The sequence below is a fragment of the Triturus cristatus genome, chromosome 7 (assembly GCF_964204655.1).
Source record: "Triturus cristatus chromosome 7, aTriCri1.1, whole genome shotgun sequence".
Classification (NCBI taxonomy): Eukaryota; Metazoa; Chordata; class Amphibia; order Caudata; family Salamandridae; genus Triturus; species Triturus cristatus.
This window is the reverse complement of record NC_140590.1, coordinates 1745181527-1745195933: the sequence shown is the minus strand read 5'-3', so window position 1 is coordinate 1745195933 and position 14407 is coordinate 1745181527. Positions and strand designations below refer to the sequence as shown.

The 14407-nt window shown below is 48.3% G+C and overlaps 1 long non-coding RNA gene across 1 annotated transcript in view; it reads right to left on the bottom strand.

Moving 5' to 3' along the window:
- Positions 1-14407, bottom strand: part of LOC146812980 (uncharacterized) — a 101501-nt gene that overhangs the window by 63586 nt on the left and 23508 nt on the right. Inside the window, exon 2 of the long non-coding RNA XR_014965997.1 lies at positions 8399-8525. This is a non-coding gene — a long non-coding RNA (uncharacterized LOC146812980). The remainder of the gene's footprint in view (positions 1-8398; positions 8526-14407) is intronic.

Sequence of the window (14407 nt, the reverse complement as noted above, 5' to 3'; positions counted from 1 at the left end):
AACAACTGACAGACTGATACAGACATTCACACAGTTTAGTCACTAGTCTGCAGTAAGATACGTTTAATGACTCACTTATATAGTCAGTCACGCACCTACTAAATCATCCATTCACATACTTATACACCTTCTCATTCTTCCATAGGCCTTTCCCTATATATATTAAACATATTTAGAGGGGCCCCCCCAGCTCCGGGGTCCACCACCCCGGGGCTTTTTTCAATTATGTGCGGGGGGCACTCAGGCCACCCAGCCCCGGGGACCGCCACTCTCCGGGGCTTCGAAAATTAATGGGTGGGGGGCTCAAAGGCCCCCAAATCCCAGGGACCGCCATGCCCGGGGCTTTAAGGAAAGATTGGTGGGGGGCTCATGGCCCCCCGCAGCCCCGGGGACCGCCACCCCCCGGGCCTTTTTAAAAATAAAATACCCTGTGTGGGGGGCTAAAGTCCCCCCACATGCCCCGGGGACTGCCACCTCCCCGGTGATCTAAATATTTAAATTGGGGGGTCCGTGACGGACACCCCAGCCCCGGGGGGTGGTGGTCCCCAGGGCTGGGGGGACCGTCAAGGACCCCCCAATTTAAATATTTAGAGCCCAGAGGTAGATTGTAGATTGTGGGAGGGAGGCCGCACGGCCCCCCTCCTGGAGCCTTGTCATGTTCCTGGGGACCGCCACCCCCCAGGGCCAGCTCCTGCAGTGTCCCGGGGTGCCCACCCCCGGGACACTGTAGTTTGCTGTGGTAGGGCGGGAGCCTCACGGCTCCCGCCCTGCCATAGCAAACTTGGTTTGAATTTTGAAAGAGAGAGCAGGAAAACCTGCTCTCTCTTTCAAAATTCAAACCAAATTGCTTTACCACACGGGGAGCTGCATCTTAGCAGCTCCCCATGTGCAAAAGTAATGCCGGTTCCCGACGGACGCGGGGAGCCGGTGGGACCGTGGGGGGATTGGGGACCCCCCCACGGTCCCTAACGGAGAGGGCCATCCCCAGGGGATGGGGTCCCCGGGGCTACAAGTGGCCTGGGAGGGGGGCCACGTGGCCCCCCTCCCCAAAATTTTTAAAAAAAGAACAAAGTCCCGCCCCGGGGGATGGGGTCCCCAGGGCCATAAATGGCCTAAGGAGGGGGGCAAGGCTCCCGCCCTGCCATAGCAAACTTGGTTTGAATTTTGAAAGAGAGAGCAGGAAAACCTGCTCTCTCTTTCAAAATTCAAACCAAATTGCTTTACCACACGGGGAGCTGCATCTTAGCAGCTCCCCATGTGCAAAAGTAATGCCGGTTCCCGACGGACGCGGGGAGCCGGTGGGACCGTGGGGGGATTGGGGACCCCCCCCACGGTCCCTAACGGAGAGGGCCATCCCCAGGGGATGGGGTCCCCGGGGCTACAAGTGGCCTGGGAGGGGGGCCACGTGGCCCCCCTCCCCAAAATTTTTAAAAAAAGAACAAAGTCCCGCCCCGGGGGATGGGGTCCCCAGGGCCATAAATGGCCTAAGGAGGGGGGCAAGGCAGCCCCCTTCCAAAAAAAAAATATAATAAACAATATGGCCATGCCCCGGGGGATGGGGTCCCCGGGGCAGATTTTGGCCTCGGGAGGGGGGCCACGCAGCCCCCTTCCCAAAATAAAAAAATATATATATATTGGGGGCAGGTCCTGAGGGATGGGGTCCCCAGGGCCAAGAATATTTGGAAAAGAAGGGGGGCCACACAGCCCCCCTTCTTAAAAAAAAAAAAGAAAAAGACCGGCATTGCGCCGGAGGCCACGCCCCCTCCTTTGAGCACTCTGCAAACGCGCCCACCTGGTGCGTTTGCAGATGGGGAACGAATTCCCCTTGAATACTGGGGGTCCCTGGGGGCCATCAGAATTCAAGGGGAGCTAATCCCAAAACTTAATACGCACCAAGGGGCGCGTTTGAACAGTGGTTTAGGTTGGGGAATTAACTCCTCTTCAATCCTGAGGGTCCCTGGGGGCCAACGAGCCCACCAGGTACCTGCAGTAAGCACCACAGAGCTGCCTTGCAGAGTGTTGTAAAAAGGGGCGTGGCCTCTGAACACCTCTCTGCAACGCAGCTCTCTGGCGTATACTGGAGGTACCTGGTGGGCTAGTTGGCCCCCAGGGACCCTCAGGATTGAGGAGGAATTAATTCCCAAACTTAAACCGCGCCACAGGGTGTGTTTGCAGACATGTCACTTCAGGCCACGCCCCCTTCCTTCACCATTGTACAAATGCGTCCCGTGGCGCGTTTTAAGTTGGGGGATTAACTCTCTTTTAATTCTGAGGGTCCCTGAGGGACAACTAGCCCAACAGGTATCTCCAGTATGCACCAGGAAGCTGTGTTGCAGACAGGTGTTCAGAGGCCACGCCCCTTTTTGCACCTCTCTGGAACGTAGCTTTGTGGCGCTTACTGGAGGTACCTAGTGGGCTAGTTTGACCCTAGGGACCCTTGGGATTCAAGGGGACTTAATCTCTCAACTTAGAACAGCCACAGGACCAACTAGTCCACCAGGTGCTTCCAGGAAGCGCCATTGTGCTGCTTTGCAGAGGAGTGGTGCAGGCTGTGCCCCTTTTTACACCTCTCTGCAATGGTGCCTACTGGACGTACCTAGTGGGCTAATTTGCCCCTAGGGACCCTCAGGATTCAAGGGGAGTTAATCTCCCAACTTAAAACGGCCACAGGGCGTGTTTACACAGTGGGGAAGGGAGGGGATGGGGCCTGAGGTGACGTGTGCAAACACGCCCCATGGCGCATTTTAAGTTGGGGAAATAATTCCCCTTAAATCCTGAGGGCCAATGGGGGCCAACTAGTCCACCAGGTGCTTCCAGGAAGCGCCACTGTGCTGCGTTGTAGAGAGGTGGTCCAGGCCGTGCCCATTTTCTCTGCAAAGCAGCTCTGTGGTGCTAACTAGAGATACCTGATGGGCTAGTTGTACCCAAGGGACACTCAGGATTCAAGGGGACTTGTCAGCTCAGCCCCCCCCCCCCCACTCCATTCACCAGTGTGCAAACGCGCCCTGTGGCCTGTTTTAAGAGGTAGTTTTAATCCCCTTGCCCTGTTATATACTAGGGGCTTACAGTGGAGGTCATGCTAATAACAGGGGTACCCCAATGCATAGTGTTCCCTAGTGAATGTAGGTGTTTTAACTGTATTCTAAGTGTCTTTTAGCATAGCACTGGCTCTAGGACTGGTTAGTCAGAGTCAGTTACCACCAGTACCCATCTGAAAAAGTTGAGGGTACAGGATGATTTTGCAACAAAGACGCGGAGCCGGATTGTTGGCTGACCCTGGACCCGAAGAAGCCTGACGACACACAGAGGACGCAATGCGGCAGGGGTGAGGCCCGGCCGGACTGGAGCGGTCTGACCTGGCCTGGAGAGCCCTGGCCTGTGCTTGCTGGCAGCTCCTGATCGCTGGCAGACTGAGGGCTGGGAGTCCCTCTCTGAACTGCTGGGCCCGCCCTGGGCCGAAAAGGTGAGAGAGGCTGCCCTGGGGGGTGGGGGAGACAGGTGGAATGAATGCTTATCCAAATGCTTATGGTTCACTACGATTAAGCTTATGTTTTATCCCTCATTGTCAACTATATTATCGCTTCTAAGAATTCATGAGGTTGGCCTTGGTAACCTAGCGGGTGTGCTCATGATACCTACGACCTCTTGTACGCTGTAATGTTGGTTGTTTAATTCATCAAAAATGAAAATAAAGTTTAAAAAAAAGACTTACAAGAAGATTAACTTTTGAAAGTTTACTTGGGCTGCAAACGCTTTAAACATCTTATCTAAATTTGCCAAAAGAGTCACAAGGACTGATTCTAAAGAAATAATGGATCCAAACCTGGTATCACTGAAATGCGGATGTGCTTGTATACTTGCTATATTTTCTATAACCCTTACAGTATTTTAACTGAAGTACTAGTTTGCATGATATTAGCCCGACTAAATTTCTTTAGGAGATTTGGTCTGCCAGTTTGAATACTATACTTGTATAGTGTAGTTCTGAGGATCATATATTTGATTTTGATGATCAGTTTGGAGAGCAGCATCCAATTCCTGGCCCTCGTTGGATGGCTGAATAGAACCCCTTTTATCTGACTCCAGTCGGCACGAAGCAAGGTCCATCGGAGGACCAAGAGAGGGGTTGATAACTTAGAGATTGAAAATGGGCCCCAACTCAGCAACACTACTTTTTGGTAAATTCACAAAATCCAAGTGTAAATTTTCTCCAAACGTGTTACTTGCATGTCTATCCCACGTTGAAGGGCCTGGGGATATTCACAAACTACATTTTGTAGTATGTTTTGTAGGAATACAATAGTATCACAAACGAACTACAAAATGGTATTCTCAAACTGCACTTCGAAAGTACAACTGCAAAAAACAGTAGTACTTTAGAATTACAGTTTGTGAATAGCATTTTGTATTATGTTTGAACTTCTATTGTAATACTACAAAATGCCGTTTTTGAATAGCTCCCCAGGGTGGAGCTGCTGAGTCTTAGTCCCAAGTGAGGGAGGAGGCCGTAAATACCTCTGATTAAAGGCTCTCAGCCATTGCAGCTGCTGGAATGGATTACAGATGTATATTTTATCTGATTGCAAAGCTGAAAACACGAGGGTGGGAGGCATAATTCAAAGGCCAGGAGCCTCTCTTGGAGGCTATCACTTTTATTTTCACTTTCTTGAACTTCTTTTAGGATTAGGCATGTGTTAACTAGGGTAATTTAGATTAAATTATTTTGAATAAACTGTAAATATGTTGTGCTCCACGACCCCACCGCCTTCTGTTTCATTATCGGGGAATTGAATGAGTCAGCTGCCTCTTTGGAAATGTTTACTTCGTAAAGGACCCGGAATTTCCGTTTGACATAAAGATCTCTGCCATCTGTGCTGGCAAAGAACAGATTCTCAAGTGCAACCTCATTCCCTTCCCAGAAAGCATGTCACTGGGTGGTCTCTAACACCACAAAATCCGGGGGTGGATTTTTTTCAGGACTCACTAAGTCAGGGGAGGGGTCATTCTTCTGTATATGAGTACCAGTGTTACCCTCCCAGGAATGTTGGGTAGGCGGCTCATTTCTGTACATTAACACTCCTCGCTTTCACATACTTGGTTGAGTGGGGGAATTCTTGTTGGTATTGAAGGCGAAACGAAAGTAAGCAAAACCTTCTGAAAGCAAAAGATAAACTTGCACAGTTATGACCTCGATTTCCCACAAGTAATACAAATGCTGCCCGGGCAGAGGAACTGCATATGTTTAGTGCGTTAGCCTTGCAATCAACAGATACTACTGTTGTTAAGGGTAGATATCGGTTTGAGCTGCAGGTATGTTGGTGAACACCAAGTCACATTATTTGTGGGACAGAAATGTGTACTCTTTACACATTTTGAGTAATCCCAAAACATTCTTGCTGTTTCTGTTTCCCTTGTCTGGCCCAGGTGAGTGTCTGGAAGCAGAAGTAACAGATTTGCTACAGTTTCAAAATGTGAGTATCTTGATATCCATAATCGATCATGGGGATCGAGGTACAAAATACTAAATACATTTATCATAGTTACCCAAATGGAGTTACCCCCTCTATCGACCAGGGCGTCTTCGTTGGTGGTAGTTCTGCTGTGATTTAGGATTAGTAGTGTTTTGAATGAGTCATAACCCAGTTGTGAGCAAGACCATCTCTATTGAGTACCCTCTAAGCATAGCCAAGGTCACTCTATGGTCCAGGAATCACATCTGGGGCATTTCTAGTCGGCTAGATTGTCCCCACAGGATCAGGAGTGGCTGTTAAACTCCAGCCCTCTGGCGGAGCTCACAGTGTTTTGCCCAGTTCTAAAAAAAACTCTGCCAACCGCCGCGTGGTGGACTTTTTTCTCGCATGCGACTCACCAACAGTGAGTTCGCCAGCAAGAAAACTGAGTGACAGATCACTTTTCATCAAGAGTTTTGAACGCGGGCGGTCACAGCAAGTTGCTGTCGCTTGCGTTGGGAAAGCTGCCACTCGTGTTGGGAAAGCTGCCGCTCAAGTAAAAAATCTACTCGCGCAGCAGTAAGATGCAGCACCCTCTGGTGTGCTACATGGTGCCATTCACACTGATTTTACAGGGCGGGGCAAGCACCTGGCGCTAAGAATCAGCACGAGCAGTGCAACATACCGAACCTCTGCTGCTCGCGGAACTCTGCAGAATCTCATCGAGTTTTTAGGTAATCTCACCTTATTCTGCAGAGTGAAACTCCGCGAGTTCCACCCAGCCCTACACAGGCTATGGCCCAATGAGAGGTCAAAATAGGGTCAGAGATCCATTGATCAATCAGACCACAATGCATGACACATCTTTGCTTCACTTTTTGATAAACACGATAAGGACAAGGAATCCCCCAGAGGTGCCCAAACTTTCGCCATTTTGAGCAGCTGGTGCCCTCAATCCTGCAGTTTGGGAACAGTGCTTCTTTTACAACCTACTCCATGGATCTGCAAAGATCCCAGGAGAACATGGAGGCTTGTCTGTACCAAACCTGAAGCAGTCTTTTGTGACAGGTTTTGCCTCATCAGCCTTGAGGGCCAGCCCTGTACTAGTGCTGTTGCATAGTGAACTGCTTGGTTGAAATGTCATCATTTCTGCTTGTCAGATACCCAACCACATTCTCGTTTGCACTTGTTTTGTTTTTTAAGCACAAATCTGTCCCAAGGGCATCCATTACTTCAATCTACTCCACAGTGCATAGTAAGCAGTTAATATACTTTAATTAATAACAGTGACAAAAAGGTGTCCTTACAAAATAGGTCATCAAAATAAATTTTCTAACAGTAATACATCTGTTAATGTGACACATGCATTGACAGATATCTGGTCTTTATGAGTAGTTCTACTCCATGGTACTACACAGAATTACTGGAACCAGAAGTGTGTTGTAGGGATTTCCACGTGCCTTGGCACACAGATGGCTGTCATCTTCATTTGGAATGCTGTTATCAAAATCATAGTCGCCCTCCCTCCCTGGCACTGCTCGTTCCAAGGCTGACTCAACTTTTCAAGCTAATTCTCCTCTAATGACATCAGAAGGCTCACCCTTCCTACCACCTGACTTAAGTCTTGTTGGAAATTCATTGTGTCGCGAGTATACAACCCTTGATATTTGAGGAGCTTGTATTAAATAGACGGGTGTACGTGTTGATATCCATTGGTTGTATCTGTGGTCTAAATGGGTGACTGATGTAGGTGTGTGTCACTGTGCTTATATGAGAATTTTGTTTGTTAGGTAAGCATGCACTTTGTCTGAGTTGTCTGTCTGATTGGTTTATGATTGAGGTGCTGTAACTTAACTTTTATGTTTTATTATACACGTCCATGTAAACATTAAAATAATTTGAATTTAAGGACATTCAATATCAGATAATTACTCTTTATCATTAAGTTTTGCAAGAACATTAACTGCTTTCCAATTCTCCTGTCATATCAAGAATTTAAACTCGTCCAGAGCCTTATGTATTCTGGATAGTTTCAGAACTGGTACTACGAGGTTCTAAGCAGGGCATAGCTTAGTCAAAAATGTTAGGGAAGTGTGAGATTTCCCACAAACAATGAGGTGTACCCAACTTAAAAGGACAAGGCAGGCTGGGGCCAGTGGAGTGTGGAAATAGACAGGGTTAGGGGCATTACTTTCCAGTAATTTAGAAAAAGTAAGGCCTGTCAGCGGAGGGTGTCAGTGAGATAGTCTGGACTATGTTGTCCACTCTAGTTCAGCTCCTCCTCACCGCAATGAGCAATGTAGGGCAGAAAGGACAAAGAGAGAGCAGGATAGCTAAAAAACCATACATAACATCAACCGACCTTGAATATTCTGGCCATTGAGACCTGTCCTTTTAGTCGCCTAGTCCCAGCAACAGACCACACTTGGTAGAAGAGAGGAATCAGGGACAGCAGGCTATGTAAAAGGTTTGAAATAGTAGAAAATGCTGCAGAATACATAGCAGCAGGTAATAACATAAGGTACCCAAAACTCCAGCGAAGGTACATTTGAAATTTCCTGGACTATAAAACCCTTTTGCACTGTGGTGATTTACACATCAAGGAATCAGTGATCCCACTTTCCTTCTCCCTTATAATAAAAAATATAGACATTTTTCAATATGGATATGTAGATTGATAATATGGTATCATGTATCAGTATAATTTGAAAGGATTTGCCAATGAGGGAGCAAACGTTCAGACAACTCCGTGGCTTTCAGTTGTATTGTGCATATGATGGTGACAGAAATCGTGTATAATGTGTGCTGCTGTTGTGGGGTGATGTGTAGGTGTGCCGGCTTCGCTACTGAGCGAGTAAACACTGAACCATCTGGAAGGCTTTTTGCTGATTGATTCCCTGGGGAGCTGTCAACTCACCCACTGGAATGTGACAAGACACCATAATTACCTGAAGGGAGATCTCAAGAGAAAGTGTTGATTAAATCTGGCTGAGACAGGAAGAGGATGAGAGGCACCAGTCGAAATCAACAGCCCCATCAATACCACATGTGCACAAGATGACGAGGGGCCCCTAGCTAGAGACAAATGGAAAGAAGCAAGGGGAGAAAAGATTACACAAGGATATCTGTAACAAAAGCTTTAACCCTTATGTTATCTCAATTAAACCTCAACTGTGACCTCTAACATTACACGCAATGATATGGTGCCGGTACATTAACTAGCCGAGCTACTTTAAGAGGATTGAAGCTGTGGCTATTGGTCTGACCAGTTTTTATGCCTAGGTTGATGAAACAAATCACAAATACCATCACAAACCAGCATTTTTAGGTTGAGCCTAGAGCAGCGCATGCGCTGCCTGCTCGACTTTTAGTAAGGGGCTTTTCAAAGTGTTTCCCACAAGCTTTTCCTGGCCTAAAGCTTGTGTGCGTGTGCGCGTGAACGCGCGCAGCCGCCATCTGCCTTTCTTATCTCATTAAGCCTTGTTCTAATGGCTCCTCTGCTCACACTCCGCCCTCCCTTCTCCCCCTCACTCCTCGTCAGCTTTATTCAGGCTCCTCTGCTTGCACTACCCACTTCCTTCTCCCCCGCCCTTCTCGTCACCTCTGCTTGCACTACCCCCTCACTACCCCCTCCTTTCACCCCCGCCCTTCTCGTCAGCCTCGACAATCTCTCTGTTTGTTCCATGTTCACCCTCAAGTCACTCCTAAGCCTCCTCCCTCATCGCTTCTATCGACTTCCCTGCACTACACTACCATGAGCCCGGCGCGGTTCCTGTGGGCAGTGGGCTTGACGTGCTGCATGGGTGAGTTGTGTTTTTCAGTGCATCACCACGTCTTCCTAGCGCCCTTGTACCCTCATTCCCTCTGCCCCTCCCCACCACAGAGCACGTCCCTGCATCACTTTCGCTTTGCCGCGCGGCCAATGCTTGCACGTATTTCTTTTAACTTTAGTCCAGTGGGTTAAGCCCCTGCTTGTTCGTAGTTTATTGTTACACCTCGATTGCCCAGAGTTTTGCATTCTTACCACCAGCCCTGAATGAGACTTTCCTCCTGCTACACAAACCCAGAAGACATAATTTTGAGTGTGTGGAAATTGTAAAATATTGTGCAAACAGTGCTACGTTTTCCAACTATTTCACCCATTGTTTAGACTGTCCACTGCCTAAAGCGCATGCACTTAGCCCAGAAATTCTCAGAGTGTGCGCTGAATTGAAGATAGCATAGCAGGGACCAGTGGTTGCCTTCCTTTTCTGAGCTGTGCTACATTGTGATTAAGGTAGGAGTACGTGTTTTAGACAGAGCGGTGCTTTAAAACCGTGCGCAGAGCTGTGCGCCCGCGCACATTTTCATGCAGGAATCTGTATGCACAGAACAGCACGGTGAATGGGAATGACATCCCAAAAAAATGCCAGCAAAAGACTTTTTGCAAATTATTTTCCATTACAGGGTGTTAAAGTTGTAACCGACCTTATGCAGTATACAAATAAAACGGCATTTCCACGAGTATTTTTTGCATGATTTTTACATTGCCATAACTCTGGTGAGTTTTTTAGTTATGTTTTGCGAGGGCGCTCGTATGACGCAGAGCACTGCAGCTATTTTCTTTCCATGAAAAAGGCACGGGTGCACAATGCACAACTGCGCACGAACAGACACTACCCTCAGTCAATCCAGGCCTTGTCTTATGTGCGGCGTAGTTGCACCCTGAGGACAGGCTCCTGCGCTCCCAGGACGGGCTGCTCAAGACTAGAGGCATTACTGCACGCTGAAGTGCAGGGTAAACACTCGCCGCAAACTTATCTCTGCCCAATCTGTGCACAGACCTGCGGATCAAACGTCCATTCTTTGTAACGGGCGCTGAACATATCTGACAAGGACTAGGCCCAATCAGGACAAATGACTGAGCCAGGCCCGGTTGCACAGCCAATAGGTCTCGCCTTTGGGACCTTATAAGTGTTTAGCCATGCAACAGTTAATGTTGTTGCAGTAAGGTTATTGTTCTGCATAACTAAATACTTATAAGGTCCCAAAGGCGAGACCTACTGGCTATGCCAATGCTTGTTCTGCAAAGCAGCAACAACAAGATAAAAACATGTCAAAAGTATTTTAGAGCTTTCTAAACCAAGCCGCTGGTGGGTCACCAGTCAATTTCTGGTGGGTGTGAAAGAGCAATAAATATGCTGGTCATTCTTTTGACCATTTTAATGTGGGTGTCCGCCAATGGCTGCTGCTCGCACTACCTCCCTAATGTGTGACGGTCATTGGGAGATACTGGGGAGTGCTATAAAAGACCCTCTTGGCACCAGAGGCTTCTTTTATGTAAAATTTTAACTTAGGCTGCTCGGAAAGAGCTTCCTGAGCAGCCTGTGTTTTTTTCTTTTTTTTGATCAGCGTGTAGTGCATGCTGACGTTCTTACCTCTAAAGGGAAAGCAAAACAAGACGATCACCCACATGAGATAACCACATGAGAGCGATCACCAAGCAGGGATCCACCCACTAGACACCGGGGATTTTGGGTAAGTGACCACTTAGGCAAGGGCTTGAGTTCCCCACACAGCCCCAAATCTACAGTCTTTCTGCTCCTGTTTGAAGACGGATGGGGTGATTACCCCCATTCTGTACCACTGGTGCTACAGAATTCCCACTAGACAAAAGGGTAATATGGTGGGGGTTACCCACCATGGGCATTGCCCTACCCCCACCCCACAAAGTGATGAAACAGTCACCCTGACGTCCCTGGGGGCTGATTGGAGGTTAGCCCCTATCTGCTTCCCCCCTGGGGTAAGGGGGCAGAATGTCCACTAGACACCTGAGACATAAAGGGGAAAAAATATTTAGGTGGCAGCTGACCCCACCCAAACAAATGTGTGCAACAGTCTTTCTGCCCCACTGGTGGTGGATGAGGTGATTATCCCCAATCTGCGCCCCCCAGAAGGAAAAAAGCCCACTAGACACCAGCAAATATGTTTTTTTTAAACATAGGGGTGGTATGCCCATCATGACTAGACTCCAGGGAAATATAGGAACAAAACATAGGGGTGGGGGCTGCCCACCATATGCATGGCAATGCCACCACCTCAAGAAAGTGAGTAACAGTCTTTCTGCCATCACTGGGGACATATGGGGGTAATTACTTCCAATCTGCCCCCCAGGAGGTGGGGGGGGGCAGAAAGCCAAAGAAACACCAGGATTTTTTTTTAACTTAGGAATGGGGGCTGCCCCCACACCACACAATCTTTCTGGCCCCCTGGGGCAGATTGGAGGTTTGCCCCATGGGCGATCACCCCCAAGCTGCCCCCGGGGGAAGAGCAGAAAGCCGACTAGACACCAGGGTTAAAATAATCATTCAAAAAAAGAGGGGTGGGGAATGCCTACCATGGGCATTATCATGCCCCCAACCCAAAAACGGTGCAAGAGTGTTACTGCCTCCCCCCCGGGGGCAGATTGGTGGTTTCTCCTAAACTATTTCCCCCCCGGGGTGCAGTGAGCCCATGATATACTAACTAATTAAAAATTGCGCCAAAGCAAACAAAAATAGGGGGCTTCCTACCCTGGCATCAAACCATTACATGTCCTGGAAGGGAGATCGTGTCTTTGTAGGAAGGTTTGCCCTAATTGGGGAGCTTGCCCCAAATCTGCACCCCCTATGAGGGCGAGGAGTAGAAAGTTCACGAGACACCGGGGATTTTGCCTTTGAGGCAAAAGAAAGGGGCAAGGGCATTGCGCTCTGTCATTTGTTACACCCTCACTCCAAAAAGGACAAACAAGTCTTTCTGTACCCACAGGGGTAAAGAGGCATTTCCCCATATTTTGCCCCTGGGTGACAGAACAGAAAGCCCACTGTATGACAGAAATGTATTTTTTTAAATAAAATAATAGGGATGGTCTGGCCCATCCTAACATAAGGGCCCACATTCACCCCTAAGGGCTCAACAGTCTTTCTGTTCCATCCCAATGGCAAGCAAAAAGACATTTCATTTTTTTGGGTGTTGTTTTTACATATGGGCCAGGAGAGTGGGACTAAATCCCAATATCGTCCCACTTACCATGGTGAATGCCCGCACTTTTTGGGCTTGGGTGGACCAGACTCAGAAATTTCTGAAAAAAATACACCCGGGGAGTCCAGGGTTGTCCTTGCAGGGAGCAGATGTAGTCTAAAATGCAACACTAGGACTTATTTTAAAACAAAAATGGACATGAGCCTTAACCAATACTCTGCTGTAGAAAGGGTTTTTCAAATTTGCTAAAAGTACTGGTATCAACACTGAGATTTTTCAGAACTTTTTGATTTTAGTGAACAGATGCCACAGGCCAGCACCCCAGTTTGAAAAGTGTTTCAGCTCCAGTGCAGTTAACATCTGACACTTTTATGGGCAGAGCAATATCTCAGATAAAGACATATTGAAGTGCGTGGTCAAAGTTGCAACATTCACAAACTATTGGTTATTTTGGCAGTTCACAGCATTTTGAAAGTATGTCTACTATAACATAAAAGAAATCACCCCCACCTCATGTCGGTTAAGGTTAGGTGTGTTGTGAATGTTTGTTGTTCTAAAAATTGGGTAGCGGTTCTAAAATTCTTTCTAAGTACTGGTCTAGACTATTCCTAAATATGTGTTAATGAAAACAGAGTCAAAGTTGCCACGTCAAGAAAAATGAACACAGAGAGGTTTGAACAAACTGCTATTCAAGTACCATCTCCTGTCCGTTCTATAATTTTGGGGAGACTGGAAAAGATGGCTGCCAGGTGGTAGAACCTTTGAGAGACTCCCAAGCTTGGGATCACTTGTTGTGTAAATCCCTGCACTAGACTGTACCAGCCATCTTATCGGTGAACAACTGGGTGGGGAAAGCTGCAACACACCTTACCTCTCCGATGCCGGGGCCTGTCTTTCGCCCTGGTCCTCCTCGATCTGGCACAGGGTGAGTGGGATCTGCAGTGGCTGATGTGGCTCTCATGAGGAGTGCAAGTCCCGAGGCTGGGGCATTCTGTGAGCCCACATGGGGAGGCTGGAAGGAACGTCTACACCCCAAAGTGCCCCCTATACCCTTGGACGGTTCAGCAGCAGGAAGGTGTGTTTAGAACTCATATCCTGCTGGTGTCGCCCACATTCTACCAACACCTACCGAAAGGTGCCCAAGAAATAGACTACAACGTCCCCTTCAGACACTGTTCCATACTACAAGCCTGACCCCTTGGGGACACTTTGGAATCCTTCTGGGGAAGCTGGGAGCTGCTCCTACTATCTGCTCGCCTCGAGTGGGAGCTGAGGACACCGACTCACCCTGAGGTAGCCAAAAATCTACCGAAACCCACCCGGCTCCCATGAGGTGAGGAGTGCAGGCCTGAGGCTTGGGCATTCTGTGAGCCCGCCTAGGGAGGCTGGAAGGAACACCTACCTCCCACAGTGCTCCCTATAACCAAGGATCGTTCAGCACTGGGAAGAGGTGTTTGGAACTCCACTCTCGCTGATCTTTCCCAAATCTTACCAAAATCTACCAAACGGTGCCCAATTGAAAGACTATAACGCCCCCTCCAGCTACTGATCTATGCTCCTACCCTGAGCCCCTGAGGACACTGGAATGCCTTAAGCGGATGCTGCTCCTACCATCTGCTTGCCCCCATCTGTGTGGAAATGTACAGGTGTTGGAGCCAGAGCTGAGGACACTGACTTCCTCAGAGGTAGTCCAAAATCTACCGAAACCTACCAGTAGACACTCAAACAATCGACCATAATAGCTCCCTCCTGCCTCTGTCTAATACTTACTTCCTGAGCCCACTATGGATTTTGCGAAATCCTGGTGGGGAGGCCGAGAATGGCACCTACCCTTGGCTGGGCCCCATCTGTACCTGGAGAAGCTGCTGCTGGAGCTGACGACACCAATATCATGAGGGTAGCCCAAATCCCACCAAAGCTACCATGTAGCGAGCCCAAATCCTACCAAGACCACTATG